The sequence below is a fragment of the Balaenoptera ricei genome, chromosome 12, assembly GCF_028023285.1.
Source record: "Balaenoptera ricei isolate mBalRic1 chromosome 12, mBalRic1.hap2, whole genome shotgun sequence".
NCBI lineage: Eukaryota > Metazoa > Chordata > Mammalia > Artiodactyla > Balaenopteridae > Balaenoptera > Balaenoptera ricei.
Genome location: NC_082650.1, coordinates 18182930 through 18197079, shown reverse-complemented (window position 1 = coordinate 18197079; position 14150 = coordinate 18182930). Strand labels below are relative to the sequence as shown.

The following is a 14150-nucleotide window of genomic DNA, read 5'->3' as shown; positions in this document are numbered from 1 at the left end:
ACACACTTAAATTCTTTCCCATTGTCTTGTGGCAGAGACTACTAGCTAACTACTAAAAGATTTTCTTCTCCTACTATGCACATTCCAGGCTTCCTTGCAGTTTCAGGAAACAACACCATTCTCTCCAGTGGAATGTTAAGCAGAAGTGACCTGTGCCATTCCAAATCTAGCCTCTACAGAATGACCAGGAGTGGTCCTCCATACGCTGTCTCTCTCCCAGTGCCCAGGCGACATTGGAAGCTATGTGTGTGGGATTTCAAAACTACCATCACTATGGGTCCAAAGGAGAGAAAAGATGTTGTGCTCATTTAATCTCCTATAACCCAGTGTCCTAGGCTTTTCAACACGGGACATTAAAGGGATTCACATCCAACTTTTCTCATTTTACACATGAGAAACTAAGCCCAGAGACTGAAAGTAATTCACCTGAGATCTTCCAGCTCAGTGTTATTTCTACTCTACCCTACCCAGAGGGATGGGGTTGGAGCAGTTTGTTGGTTCCTATAGATAATCATGACTCATTTTTACAAACTGTTTTTCAGACCATCCGGGATGCTAGGCATCTTTCTCAAAGTTAAGCTGTAAATTGATAGCAAAAATGAAACCAATGTTCAGACGTCCTGAATCATGAACCAGAGCTTATAACACCCAGGATGTTGCCTTTTTAAGAAAAAAAAAATCTGTCCATGAACAAGGAACCAGACATCAGTTTCCTATGGGGGAAACATTCTCATGGAGGTATTATAAGGCCCAGTTGGTCCACTTCATTTCTTGTACTTTAAAAGATTTCTGTGGTGCCACCATTGTCCTCTTCAGGTGCAGGAAGTTCATTCAGTGGTATTGCAGCATCCTCACAAGACAGCTTGTCTTCTTGCCAAGCATCATCAGTCAAATCCAAGAGCCTTCCATCTCTCTGTACCTCACTGTCCGTTCTCCTGCAGCTGTGATCTTGCCAGATCAGTACCCGGCCCAGCACCGCGCCCACCTCCTCCAGGATGTTGTCTTTTTATGGAAAACATATTTGTGTTTTATAGTCTTTTAATTTTTTTCACAATACTTGTTCATTGACTGCATTTTGCAGACTCTATGTTTGCTGTCCTTGGTGTTTTGGAGAAGTCGCAAGCTTTCTTGATGTGAGAAAACTGATGTTTAAAACATTTTTTCATACGTTCAAAGACAAATAATCAGTGAAGGCTCATGCACAAGCCGACAGAAACAGGAAGAAGTTAACCAGTGGACGAGATCACAGACTGCCTGTGATCCAAGGGTTTTTGGGTGTTAGGTGACCTGCTGAAGTTTCCATAAACTATTGGGTAGTGGTTGGTGGTGGGCTACTTCTATATCCTTCCTAGCAAAAGAAGTATTTACGACAAAGGAATGCTCTCTTTCTCCCTCTCCTCTCCTTTCCTCACCTTCCTCACTCCTTCCCTTTTCTGAATTATTAAGAAATATTTATTGAGATGTGGTCTTGAGAATCCCTTTCTCCTAAATCAGGGACTTTTCTTTGAGGTCTAAAAACGATATTCCATAACTGCAGAATGGGTGACTCAGTTAGTTTTGTTTTTCAAAACAAAATCCTGTATTTTTACTTCTGTGCGTTGATAGAAAGTACTGACTCCATTAATCAGTAAACAACACTAAGATGAGATGAATAAAATTTGTGTTACATGGTTATGAGAACGATGGGTCACCGTGACCCACTGAGATGGTGTCGAGGCTCAATGCAGGCAGTCCATAGCCCCCCTGCCACCTGATTCCAAGCCAAGTGAAAGATGCAGCAGTCAGACAGTGGTAGGTTCAGATGTCAGCTTTCTTACTGCTGAAAGGTACACTGGAGAACGTGACTGAGCTTTCTGGCAACATTGGGCTCCCAAATAGACTTTCTGACTTAATCATGGGTCATATCTACTAAGCCTGTGGCATGGAAGGAATTGGAAAAAAACCATGCACACTGCACAGGGGCATCCTAAAGAAAGTGCCAGGAGGGACTGGGGGAGTGTATTCAGCTTCTTCTCCTGAGTTGCCCATCAGATAAGTTCTTTCTTCTTCATTGGAGGAGCAAGTAAGGAGCAGAGAGAGGACAGGAACGGTGACTAACTGAGATCCTCCATGGAGGAATGGGGGGGAACCATCACTTTTCTGCTTCTAAACATATTTTGGTGGGTAAACAATTAGAAAAAGATAATTCAATTTTCTTCTTATTAAAAGGAAAGTGAAAGATGTTTTGGTCATGCTCATCTGTTCTGAAGATATATGTATAGTTGTTATTCACTTTTAATTAAGACAAAAATTACGTACTTTGAGTCAATGGTTCTTGAATTAAATGTGCATTGGTATCACCTGGGAAGCCTCTTATAGTTCAGCTTCTTGATCTCTATTCTCAGAGATTCAGTAGGAAGGCATAAAAACCAGGAATTCTCAGGTGGTCTCAGGACCATACTTTGAGTAATACCACCTAGATAAGTCTTCCTTCATATCCATCTATTTCTGATTTCTTTTTGTATTGCGGGTCATTGTTTAGCCACTTCAAGTTTACTTATTAAAGCTGATGATTGTTTACCAAGTCACCATTATTAATATATTTCTTTCTTTCTTATATGTTCATGGAGAAAACCTGGACATACAGACATGAAACAGTGGTTATCTTCTTGGTATGAGATAGAGCGAAGGGGAAGGCTTTTACATTATTTTTTCTACACTGGTATATTTTGGCAGTTTTTAATGATAAGCTTTTATTTCTCTTATATTCAGCAAAAACACTAAAGATTCTCCCATTTCAAAATGAGGGAGTGAAGGGAGGAAAGAAGGAAAGGAAGAAGGAAGAAAAAGCAAGTCAACTGCTGAGGTTTTCAAGAAAAAGGAAAAATTATCCCTTCCTATTAAACTTTATTTGAATCTGTTACTCAGATGCGTCTTCCAAACCAATGGACTTTTGACAAGTTCTTACCAGTTCCACTTCCCTCGTTCCAGTCTGTTCTCCATACATCTCTCCATTGTAGTTTAAAATGTAAACCAGAGAGTTCCCTGGTGGCCTAGTGGTTAGGATTCCGGGCTTTCACTGCCGTAGCCTGGGTTCAATCCCTGGTTGGGGAACTGAGATCCTGCAAGCCACGCGGCACGTCCAAAAAAAAAAAAAGTTAAAAAAAATGTAAACCATATTACATCGCTCCTTTACCTAAAACCTTCATGATTTCCAAGGCACTTAGACCAAAATCCAAATTTCTCCCTTTGACCTATAATGTTCTTTTATGATGCAGCCCGGCTAAATGTCTTTATCTCACTCATCTCTGTAGTCTCATAGCCTAGTACAGTACCTGTCACAAAATAAATGCTTGACAAATATTGGTGAATTATAGAATGAATGAATGATGAAAGGATATCCCTTCCAGAGAACCTGAAGTGTATGTTTGATTGGGTTTCCTTCCAAAACCTACAGCTGGTCTTTCCCATTGGTACTGATGACGCTCCAAGGAGCATATTCATTTCCCAGGTTTTATGCCTATCTAGTTGAACAATTCCGATCTCTTATGGGTCCCTGAAGTCCAGCCAAGTTCTTCTCTGACATTGAGGTCAAGTGGCTGAGCTTATTTGAGACGGAGCAGTGATGAATGGATTCTGGCCGGGACTCAGATGGTCTGCCTTTCTGACTGGCTCGATGGCTTCCCAGTGTTTGCTCAAGAATTGCTGACGGAATGTCCGTTCTCCTTTGCAAACCTCCAGTCCGTCCTGGTTTACAAGTCAAAAAACTCATTTTTTCCACAATGAATAAGAAAAGGGCAAAAGTCTTTTGAGAAGCCACCAACAAGATATTGGCATTGTTTCCTTTTCATTAACTATTCGAAAATAGCAGATCATAACTGTCATCTATTCCAATAATATCTGGAATAAAAGAAAAAAATGTCCCAGCTTCAAGATTCCATTTGTAGTGCAGTTCACAAGAGAAATTCCCCCTTTTTGAAAGTATTGGCTTTGATCCTATAACAAAATTACTCTCAAGAAGTAGATTACTTGTTGTAGTAGTAAGTAAGTAGTATGAGATGAATTAATTTTTACAGTGACGGAAATCAACACGTACAAGGCACCAGGGTATCATTTAGTATGTTGGAAGAGGTAATTTTCTGAAAAGTGGTTTATTTATTGTCTACTAAGCTGAGCATTGAAGGGAAGACACCATGACTGGTGCCCACCCCCTCTCCCCACCCCACGCCGAGTGTGAATGGGGAAACTCTAAATCAGGCCTTGCACACAAAGCCTGGGGATGTCTCTGAAGGCTGCTTTACAGTAAAAGCAATTCTTTCCACGGCTATCTAACCTGCTGAACTAAGCGCAAGAAAGTTAGGGGAATGAACAGGAAGGCTGCTAATGTGTGTCCTTCACAAATATCTCTGAATGGTTGTCTGTCTTCACCACCTCGTGAATCTTTATTTCAAGGGCAAGCAGTTCCCACAACGTACAAATAGTAGAGCTCTGTTAGATGGAGCAAAGGCAAAGTAGGCCCAGAGATGTGGGGAAACTTTAAGGAATCGACGGTTGAACCAGGTTTAGTAGCACATTGTTGCTAGAAGTTGTGGCTTTAATGCAGAATTTATAGAAGTGGCCCTTTCTCTTGTTTTAATTACAAGGACAGATCGTTGGTTTAGCTGTATTGTAGAAAACATTCTAGAGGTCTGTTCATCTATAGGGGAAAGCTGGTGGTGAGTGTGGCATCTCCCTGCTTCTGACTTCTGTGCCTTCCTTTGTCTTTTGCACTTCCCAACACTCACATAGCTCAGAGGGCAAGTAGCCCTTACACAGTAGGGCAACTTCTGGGAGAAGAGCAGAAACAGTCATTGTAAAAGGGGGAGAGAGGAGTTTTAGAGCCAGCAGAGTCTCTCCTCGCACTGTAAATTCTCTTGTGGAAACAGCAAGCTGGAGTCCAGTGACCTGTATCTGATCAGCAGATGCTCAGGGGGATCGTGCAGTGGGGAGAGTCAGCGTCAGGTACTAGTTGTAGGGAGGGGTCAGTGCTGTCAAGAGGATGCTCTAAGAGCCGTTCTAGGGGGTCAGAAAGCTGACTTCCTGGGGAAAAGCCATATCACAACCCAGAGCGGGAAGACGGGTATCAGAATATCTGAGCTCCAAGGCAGCGCAAGCAAATCTCAAGAACACGTTTTTCTTGCTGTTTGGGTTGTTTTTTTTGGGCTGTGGCTTTTTCCCTGGAGTGCCCATCTTAAAGGTGGTGGTACTGAGCCTAGAACATTGAGAAAATGATATCTGGATACATTCTGTTGAAGACCTGTGGTTCTTGGACTCAGGAGAAACCAGGCTCAGCAGAAATTCTAGCCTCATCAACTCCTCTGTTGGGCACTTCATGGTAGCTGTGTTTTTGTTTAATGCATTTCTTAATGCTTGTGACCTCTTGAAGAATGACATCATGACTATCATTGAACTGCTTCCTATTAGCTACTACCATCCCCCCAGATTCCTATACTTCACAAATTAACTCACCTTAGCAAGTGTCAGAGCTTCTTCCAGTATCCACTCTGGTACTTCTCATAGGAGAGCATGAACGGGAGAGCCGGGTGGATCTGGGAAAGTATCTTGGGGCAAGGGTTAAGGCAATATTTTAATTTTTTAATTTTAGCTTAAACATATTCTAATTCTGATTTGCATTCCAATTCATGACCTAACAATATTTATTTTCAAAAAATAAGATTTTCTCCAAAAATATTTGAGGGAAATTAATGATCCAGGAAGATGTTCCAGAGCTATCCTAGTGCCTGAATTCTCAGCGCACTTTGCATGCCCCCTGGGGATACACCTGCCTGTCCGAGAAGGAAAGCTATGCAGATAGTCCTTGTTGCCCTGGCTGGGTTGCATTTCCAACTTGTCCTGCCCAGATGTAGATAAAGAAATGCAGGATTACAATGAATGTGTAAATAAACGAGTGGTGAGTGGTCAATATAAAATCTGGAGTGCCTAGTCCCTCCCCATCTACTGATAGATGAAAGAGGGGAAGAAGGAGATCAGTGACTCCAAGGGAGATTTAGATCTTCCACAGCAGCCCCCAACCGTGGAGCCCCTGCCATCCATCCGAGCCTGTGTCATGGCTATACCTGCACTGAGGAAGTCAATTTCCTCACAGAGAAGATGGGGAGGGAAGTGAAGATGAATGACATAGCATTTGTACAGCTTCCCAAACTGCTCAGTGGCAGCCTATAAATAAACTGTGCTAACTATATATGAGAGTTTAAACTTCATAATGAAATCAATTTAAGCCAATTGTATCGGAAGGTCCATGCAATTGCACCATTTCCACAGTAGACTTTATATTCAAAAGCTCTTAGAGTTTAGCTTTGTTTGGGTGATTTCCAAAGGGTTATAATTTTTATATCCCACGAAGACATACATGTGAGTGTTTATGACATTGTTCAAATACAGAAGCTAATTACCATTAATGAGAAGTGTTACAAGCCATACATTTCTCTTAATTCAACTGTTCAATGAGAAAGAAAGGGGAAAAATGTTTGGTATTGTTTCCTATGAATAGAGAAATGCAGGAAATTTATTCAAATTTATGCCAATATGCCTTTTTTTAAGCTATTCTGTCTTTGGGATGCTCAGTAGGCTTCAATGATTATAAATGTTTTTATTTTCATTTAAGAGTGTTTTAAAAATTAAAGATCAGCTATCACCAGTCGCAAGAAAACCTAACCTTGTCAATAGCAGCTTATGAATGAGCTCAAGGGTATTCAAGAATCTTTCTTCCAGAGGCCACTGTGTTAAGGAGTCACTTCACCCCCAGCGTATAGTCGATTTGTTTTTCTATTTTCAGAGGACAATTAGCATTGTATACTGATGCACCTTCACAGACACCATGAGAAAAGCACCAAACAATGAGAGAACTATTTTCCCCTAAGGCTCTATTGGCCTAACTGATTTCATGTCCTCTTCATCCATCCACGCCTTTGCACAGCAATTTCCTCTACTGAAATGCTTTTTCCATTCGTCCTCATGGCAAATTCTCACTTAACGTCTCTTATTTGATTTCCCTGGCACCTCCTCTAGGCAAAAATTACTCATTTCCCTGTATATGTAGTACTTCTAATACACTTTGAAATATTTCTAATACAGTTTTATGTTATAATCCATTTTAGGTATTGGCTAACAGGCCTCTCCCCAAAGCAGGAACTTAATAAAGACAGACTTGTTTAGTCATCTTTTTTCTTGCTTTTTTATGTGCCTTGTTATTTTTGATCGAATGTCAGACATTGTGAGTTGAAGAACAGAAGAGACTGAAGTAAATGGTGTTAAGATCCAGAAATGAACACACTTCTTATTTTCTCAGGTCGTTATTGTGTGTGGTTGAGCCAGTCCAGTCTGAGGTTGGGTTGGGTTTGGGCTTTGCTGTTGCTATAGTTAACCCTGAGTGCACCATGGACTTCAGATTCCTCCAATGGTGGGCTGCTCTAATCTTGTGCTTAGAGTAGATCTTGCAGTGCTTAAGGATTTTTCTTAATGTCCCTGCTCCATCCTCAGATTGCAGCAGCTCATGCACACCTGGGCCATTCTTGTCCTTCCCCCAGGAATAGACTGTGATTGCTTGTTACTAAGTGCTAGTCATGTGGTGGGGCCAGTAGAGTTGGGGGTGGGGGATGGGAGTTGGATGCGTGGTGGGAGGGTTCCTCACTTCTCATGATCCATCCCCAGTTTTAGGGAGGTCTTGTGAGCCTGAGCCTTGGGTATAGGGCTTTCTCAGCATTACTGTCCCCCCATCCCCTCCCCTCATCACAGCAGCCAGACTCTGAGTGGGAGAGTTTTCTTCCCCTTTTCTAGCAGTTACAGATGTCTGCTTGGTATCAGTACAGGATTTGGGGCCCAAGTGAGTTCCCTGCCTGTCCGCCCCCGGGGAGCAGAGAGCTTTTGCTTCTATCTGTCCCGTAAAGCATTGGATCTTTGACTCTGCCACGGGACAAGAGGATTTTGTGCCCTCATCCCCCGCAGCAACTTAAAGCATTTGCTTCATATAAGAGACGGTCTGGGGAAGTGTTGTCCCAAGTGGCAGCCGGTCACCTCCTGACTCTTGTACCGCTGCCCTCATTCTTCTCCCCTGCCCTCAGTCTTGTTCAAGATCACCCTACTGTGACTTGTGAGATGGTATGGATCCTTCTCATGTCTGGGGTCCCCAGTTATTCTAAACTGTCATGCTAACTCACACGCTGTCTTTGAAAATTCATAAAATTAAAGCTTCTTTCTTCTTACCAGGTTTTCCCATACCTTGGGGCAGAACAGTTTGGGTGTCCCATCTTTTCTTGGAGGAATTTGTCATTCTTTGCCTGTGACTTCAGCTCTCTGATGGGCTCCAGAAGAGTTATGATTTTATAGATTAGCTGCCTTTTTTTTTTTCACTGTTAAGGTGAGAGTAATTTTTGTGGCTTTCTATCTCCCAAGTGGAAATGGAACTTCCCTGGTATAATCTCACAAGTGCCCCAGCAGCCAACAGAACGTTGTGATAGAGGAGACATTCCTTAAACTGTATGGAGATCTTTTTTTTTTCTCATTCAAAAAATCCACATATATTGTGGGAGATACCTCAACATTTCTGTTTAACATTTTTCCTCAATTCTTCCAGTGAAAGTGAAATAGTACAGAAAAATGCTTTTTATTCTTTAGGCTTGATTTTTTTGAAGCACTCATAAATTCAATAGCAACAGATTTCAAGCTTTACCCAATGACTGTTAATCCTTCAGTCCTCATAGAGAAATGAGCTTGTCACAAATCAACACACTGGGTTATTTTTAAGTCAGATCTGAGCCAATCCTTTTTACTGAAAAAAAAATTCAGGTAAAATAACTATGACAGCTTGTAACAAAAGTACTGTCTGACTATCTTTTTTTGTCAATAATAAAAAAAGAAAATTCTTTTAAAATGTGCAGTGTTGGAAAAGTCACCTTATCTATGCTCTATGTGGAACATGCTGAAATGGCAAGCCATGAGGCTGCTCATGGTCAGTCATCGGGGCTTTGCTTGTGCTTCTGGCACTACGTAGTGATGGGGGAGGGGAGCAGCCTGTTTGCAGTGTTGAGAAAAATCAATTTTCATCTTCAAAAGATGAAACTACCAAGCAAGATATTGACTTAGAAATAAAGCATTTCTTAAAGACTTCCCATATCCTATAAATGTCAGTACCCAGACCTAAGAGTTCGGTGATTTAACGTTTATTGCTAATTTCAGACAAACATGCATATAGCTCTGCCTCAAGAAAAGAACTAGTTAGAGTTAATTTTCTTGCAGAACATTTTGCTGCATACATACAACTAGTGTCAGAACCCTCAAAATCAATCATCTTTTTTATTGATAGGCATAATGTTATCCCTTTCCATTTATTTTCCATTCTAAGATTTTATTCTTCTTTGTCCCATAGATAAATTATTTCCAAACTTTTATGACAAATTACATATAACTGGGTTTGACAGACCTTTAAAGGCAGCTTCTGCAATGTATGATATCCATACTTGTTGTCTAAACTTTAATAAGGTACGTGTTATTAATCAGTTGGGGAGATCTTTAGTTCTCTTCTGGCCTTGAAGGCTAACTAGTGTGGTGGCGGATATCCCACCATACAAAGTAGGCATCGATGAAGAAGGCAGCATCCTCACACACTGTGGGAATAAAGAACAGCAGGCTCACAGGACCTGAGCAGACCTACCTTTAGAAGGAGTACTTTGGAGAATCTCAAGTGTCTGTTGCCTCATTGCCTGCTTCCTGGCAGTCTTATGTTGAGTGGGTTTATCCTGATTTGAAGCATACACCTGGATGCTGTTTTAGGGAAAGGAAGAAGAGAGGCAGGAGGAAAAAAGGAAACCATGTGAAAGACTGAGATTGTTATTTTTTTAGAGAGAGAATTAGCATTACCTGAAAGGATTAATTAAACTATTAGATCCAACTAAGCTTTACACTGGATAAGAATATAAAATATTTTCTACTATTCACCTGTGGAGGGGGTGCTTATAAGGAAAAACAGATCAGTTACAGATGAAATAAAGGAATTTTCCCCCGCATATTAGTATTATATTATGAATTAAATTTATAACCCCAGTATACATTCTTGAGAAACTACTATTTGCCATAAACTGCCAGAAATAAAAGAAGTAAAATCTGGTTCCTGCCTTGAAAATGCTTTTCACCACTGAAAAACATCCTGAAATTATCACTTTCTGCCCCCTAAATACTGTCCACTCCTGTTTCTCCCACCTGTCTACCCATTTTTCCTACCTTGGTGAGTATCACCTCCGTGGGGAATACAGAGAATATTTTTGAACATTCACGATAATAGTAACCACAATTTTACATTTGTGCTTTCTGTGTGCTTAGACATCACACATCCAACTGACAGATATTATTTTATTGTTTGTGATAACCTGCAAAAATCCAAGTTTAAGAGTTTTTGAGATTTTATAGTTTAAACTCAGTAAGATCAAGTAACACTTTATTTTGGGTGGGGGTTCAGAGCAAGCGTTTGTACGAGGCCTGTCTGGCTCCTAGGTCCGGGCCTCTGAACCTTGCAGAACTTCTTGACTTCATCTGCCCATCTGTCCACTTTTATGTGGCGTGGTGGTGAGGAGCAAGGACTTTGGAGCCTGATACCCAGGATTTGAATCCTGACTCTGCCGTCGGCGGAGCTTTCTTAGCTTGGGAACATTACTAGCCCCCTGTTGCCTAAGAGCCTTTGTCTGTGAAACGGGACACGGACAGCATGGGGTTGTCATAAGGATTCCAAGGGGTAAGCGTGGAGTGCTGAGAACAACGCCTGGCTTGTCTCAATCACTATATAGGCCCTCCGTGGTATTACTATGATGATGTCATATTTAGGATTCGTTTTAAAGCTGCCTTCGTTTTCCTGCCATCTCTTTTCACTTAGATTTTGTTAATAGTCTCTTAATTGGTCTCCACACCAGCCTCACCTCTCTCCAAACTTTCCTTGACATAAAGGCAAAGTAGCATTTGTAAAATACAGAATGGTTCACGTCACTCCCTTGATCAAAACCTTTTAATTTTCAGGCTCGAATATGGAGTCCTTACTGCAGTAGCCAGTAGTCCCCATAACTGTCTCCTGCCTACTTGCCCTCACGTGTATTTTGTTCCAACAAGAGGGAACCATTTCCATTCCCTAATCAGGTCATGCCTTTGCACAGGCTGTTGCCTCTGTCCATAATGCCTTTCCTTGACTAGTTTGCTTGGCAAACTCCTGAGCATCCCTCAAAGCCAGCATAGTCATTGCCCCTTCCAGGAAGTCATCCCTGGACCCCTGCTCCCCACACCTCCCCCACCCAGCAAGCAGGTGCTCTTCTTAGCTGCCCTTATAATGTTTGGAGTGTGCCTCTGTCACAGCCCTCACCACATCATATTGAAACTAATTGTCTTTTTGGTCTTGTTTCCCCACTGAGAACAGTTATATGGTCTTATTCTACCAGATATTCCCAGGGTTCAGAGCGAAGCAGGCACTCAGTAAGTTATTAGTACATGAATGTGGAGAGTAAACCTGGTTCCTCCCAGGATGAGTTTTCAACAGTGGGACCACTAGAGACATTGACACCTGGATCTTTTTTTTTTCCAGATCTGTCTACTGAAGGCTCACCAGAACCAAAAGGTGAAATAAACAATACCCACATTTGCTATCTCAGCTAATAAAGGGAGTGCTTTGTATTTGTACCCCAAAGCATCAGACAAAAACAAAAAACTTGGAAAGATACCATCTTTCCATCCAGAGTAGCTAATAAGATTTTTTTTTTTTTTTTTTGGCCGTGATGCATGGCCTGCAGAACTTCCCTGACCAGGGATCGAACCCATGCCCCCTGCGTTGGATGGGCAGAGACTTAACCGCTGGACCGCCAGGGAAGTCCAGATATTTCTTAAAACACTAAATGATCACATTCAAAGTATGATAGGGAACCAACTCATTATTTTGAAAACTGGTAAATAGAGGTAAAGAATCTAGCATTTCACCTGCCTTTTCTCTGTAAACTGCACCAGCGGGTAATCAACTAGCAGAGGAGGGGGATTGCCTCTTTATAAAAGTATTCCAATCAGCAAAGGAACATTAAATTATAGAATTAGAGTATCACCATTATGCACCCCTAGTGGGTTAATAGATCTAGGTGTTGAGTATCAAGAGTGCTAATGTCACAGAAAGAGAGAGAGCCAGTTGTCATGTGCCTCCCGATGGACAAAATAAATAAATAAGACACAACCTGTGTTCTGCCCAAAGGGATTGAACCTGATTCTTGATCAAGCCTTGGTATCACACTACCCATTTGCAGCAAATGCAGAATTGCACCACCAGTGTGCAAGCTGTGGGAAACCCTACAGGACAAATGACCCAGCTTTTTCAATAGAAATTGTAATGGAAAGGCGGCTATGGCAGGTGAGGTGGGGCGGTGAGGTGAGGGGTTGTAGATTAAAGGAGGTTTAGGAACACATGAAATTTTTACAATAGGCAAGTCTAAACTGAAGTGTCTAGGAATTCTGCTTGGGTGATAAAAATAATAAAGACACACAAGGAAGTGATTTCTATGAAAGTCAAGATTGTGGCAACTTTTGTGGGGCAGGGGACTGAGATATGGACAAGATCGGTGAGGCTTTTGGAGTGGCTGGCGGAGTTTCATTTCTTTAACTGGGTGACAGTTATATTTGCTTCATAGTAAACTCATTAAGTGATACATTTGTTTTAGAATAAATTTTACAATATTTTACAATAAATGTGACAAAAAGTGTTCTTTTTAAAAATTTTTATTTATTTATTTATTATTTTATTTTTGGCTGTGTTGGGTCTTCGTTTCTGTGCGAGGGCTTTCTCCAGTTGTGGTGAGCGGGGGCCACTCTTTCATCGCGGTGCACGGGCCTCTCACTGTCGCGGCTTCTCTTGTTGCGGAGCACAGGCTCCAGACGCACAGGCTCAGTAGTTGTGGCTCACGGGCCTAGTTGCTCCGCGGCATGTGGGATCTTCCCAGACCAGGGCTCGAACCCGTGTCCCCTGCATTGGCAGGCAGGTTCTCAACCACTGCGCCACCAGGGAAGCCCAACAAAAAGTGTTCTTTTTAAAAGTGATTGTACAAGGCCTATGTTTCCCTTAACTGTTTTCAATACTATATGCTAGAAGACTGACCTTGAAAAATATTAAAAAGTGCCTCAGTGAAAGAATTCATTCATCTCACACACTTAATTTTATTGATTGCCAACTATGTGCCAGGAGTTGTTCTAGATGCTGGAGAGTCAATGTTGAACAAAACAGACAAAATTTCTCTCTGTACAGATCTTGAAATCTAGTTAGGAAACAAAGAGAAAACACAGGCATACCTTGGAGATATTGCGGGTTCAGTTCCAGACCGCCACAATAAAGCAAAGCACAGGAATTTTTTGGTTTCCCAGCGCATACAATAGTTATGTTAACACTATACTGTAGGCTATTAAGTGTGCAATAGCATTACGTCTAAAAAAAACAATGTACATGACTTCATTAAAAAATACTTTATTGCTAGAAAATGCTAACCATCATCTGACAATACAGGGTTGCCACAAACTTTCAGTTTGTAAAAAAACACAATATCTGCATAGTGTGATAAAGCAAAGCACAATAAAATGAGGAACGCCTGTAAGATGAAATATATTTTAGGTAGTGATAAGTACTCAGGAATAAAAAGTAGGAAAAAAAAAAAAGCATTATCAGGAAGGGGGGGTCACAATTTTAGACAGAATGGCCAGGAAAGGACTCACAGAGAAGCTGAGTTGGAATCAAAGGGAGTGAAATTGTGAACCACGTGGTTGGGGGAGAACGTTCCCAGCAGGAGCAACAGCAGGGGCAGAGTCTCTGAGAGCTCATGCTTCTGGTGTGTTCCAGGAATAGCAAGGAAACTGGTGTGGCTGGAGCTGAGTGAATGAGGGAGAGAAATAGAGGAAGTCAGCACAGGGCCTTGCAAGTGATGAGATAGTGGAGGAGTTTGAACAGAGGCAGGAAATTCTCTGAATTAACATTTTAACAGGATCTCTTTGGTTGAGGTATTGAGAATAGACTAAAGAGGGACAAGAATTGAAGTAGGAAGAACAGTAAGGGGGCTCCTGCAGTAATCTGGGCAAGAAATGGAAGAGGCTTGGTCCCGTGAAGTGGGGGATTG

General features: G+C 41.6%; 1 pseudogene; it reads right to left on the bottom strand.

Moving 5' to 3' along the window:
* Nucleotides 1-705: 705 nt before the first annotated feature.
* Nucleotides 706-1863, bottom strand: LOC132376425 (anaphase-promoting complex subunit 13-like; annotated as a pseudogene).
* Nucleotides 1864-14150: the final 12287 nt, after the last annotated feature.